The sequence below is a fragment of the Benincasa hispida genome, chromosome 1, assembly GCF_009727055.1.
Source record: "Benincasa hispida cultivar B227 chromosome 1, ASM972705v1, whole genome shotgun sequence".
Lineage (NCBI taxonomy): Eukaryota > Viridiplantae > Streptophyta > Magnoliopsida > Cucurbitales > Cucurbitaceae > Benincasa > Benincasa hispida.
Genome location: NC_052349.1, coordinates 63,658,193 through 63,660,290, shown reverse-complemented (window position 1 = coordinate 63,660,290; position 2,098 = coordinate 63,658,193). Strand labels below are relative to the sequence as shown.

The 2,098-nt window shown below is 27.4% G+C and overlaps 1 long non-coding RNA gene across 1 annotated transcript; it reads left to right on the top strand.

Annotated features, from left to right (window-relative positions):
* Window positions 1-924: 924 nt before the first annotated feature.
* On the top strand, window positions 925-1,693 carry LOC120090079. Its single transcript, XR_005485408.1, has 2 exons — window positions 925-1,084; window positions 1,251-1,693. It is a non-coding gene; the product is annotated as an uncharacterized LOC120090079 (long non-coding RNA).
* Window positions 1,694-2,098: the final 405 nt, after the last annotated feature.

The following is a 2,098-nucleotide window of genomic DNA, read 5'->3' as shown; positions in this document are numbered from 1 at the left end:
TAATGCTTAAAAATTAATTAAAAACCATTTAAGTTTGTTACACTTAGTAGACTATATAAAAAAATCTAAAATTTTAATAAATTAAAGACAATACAAAAAGCTATTATACATGTGACTGATTCTTTTAAAGAAAAAAGAATATAAATATTTTTATGACCCTGTTTACCCACCAAAACTCCACTAACTTTATTACACACCACAACATTCCACTAGGTTTTGTAAATGGAAAAAAACATGTGAGTAAGAGTTATTATAAAATAAGATCAACAATAATTAATCTAGGTTTAATATAACTATTTTTTTATATATATCTTTCTTTTTTTCTTTTTTTCTTTTTTTTTTTTTATTCCTCTGTACTAAATTATTTTTCTTAAAAGAAAATTCGGAATTTAAAAACGAGGGTTTACTTTATTTTTTTAAAAAAAAATTGATTTATATTTTTGAAGCACTTTTAGAAAGTATGTTATATAACGAATAGGTGGAATCGATGATTATAACTTTAATTTATAAAAATTAAAAATTATTAAGTCAAACAAAATCCAATTAGAAATTGCTTTCTCAAAGTCAAGAAATTATACATTTTGTTTCTATTTAGTTTTTTTTTTTTAAGTAATTCTTTTATTTTTTTTTAGTACAATTGAAGCAATTTCTTTACCGAATTAATGAATAACATATATTCATTTTTCAATAGCGCAAGTAAACGCTATATAGAGAATAAAGAAATTTAAAGGAAAAAAGATTTGTATCAATCTAATTCATTCAAAACCAAGTATGGTTACAAAAATACAATTAAATATTCATTCTTTCTAGAAGTGTGTTTCTTTAATTTGTTGATTATTATTCTCCCTAATTAAAAAAGAAACTTTTATTGATTATTAATATTGGAAGTTGCTTTGGTCTTTGTATATATATACCCATAAAATCATGGAATAGAGTTCATCTCCAAAGAGAGAAAAAAAATTAAAAGATAGTTTTATCTCAATGGGTTTCAAGAGAGGGTCAATCTTTTTAAGCTTTATGCTTCTTCTCCTTTTTCATATGGCAACAGGAAGACTCATCCAAAACACTTTACCTTATGCAGATTGTAAGTCCCATATCTCTTTTCTTCCCAAAAACTTTATTAACTTTTTCTTGGACAGATATGAAACAGAATTTTACCCTAATTATATATGATAAAATTGAAGTTAGAGTTCATGTTAGAGCTTTGAGTTTATTGTTGATTTAACAATGAATGATATTTTGTTGCGCAGTTGAGAAGATTGATATGAGTGAGATCAAGAATATGGTGGGAAGTAAATTCTTGAACTCCGCTCGGCCTAGAGGTGGCAACTATATTAACAACCCGGAGGCGACGAAGAAGGCCGCCATCCGAGGCGCTAGCTACCGGCCATAACGGCTTAGAAAACTAGATATGATGTAATATCCACCGCCTTAGAGGAAATTATTATTAGTGTTAAGAATGTGTTACCGATCAAGTTGTGTGGGGGAAGAATTATGAATAAATTAGGGTTTGGAAGTTAAATTGTTGAGTTTCTATTGTGAAAGTGTCTGTAAAAGAGTGTTTTGATGGTACGTTTTCTAGCAATCGAAGTGTATGTTTCTTAATGTGGTGAAGATTTTGGAGTGTTGAAATAAGACAAGTTTTGATTATGGCTTTGTGTGAGAGAGAAAAATAAATTTGAGTAATGTTATTGAATAATTTGTATGTTTATTTTTAGGGAAAATGCGTTTTTGTCCCTAAATTTTTTATGTAGTATTTTTCATTTTATCCTCGAATTCTAAATATACGTTCATCCATGAGTTTTAAGTTCAATTTTCATCTTATGAATAAGTTTGAAAATGTTACATTTATCATAGAGTATTGAGTTTTATTTCAATTTTGGTCTTTATGTCTCAAGATTTGCACTTTTAATCTTGATTTTTCACTAAATGTTCACATCATACTTATTTTAAAATAATTAACAAAAAATTAATGCCAAAGACGACTAATGTGAGCATTGAAGAAAACATCAAGGATGACTAATGTGTATCAACCTAGTTGAGATGTCTGGGTGCACCTATTGATCCCATTTACCTCTCTCGTACTCTTGTTAAAGAA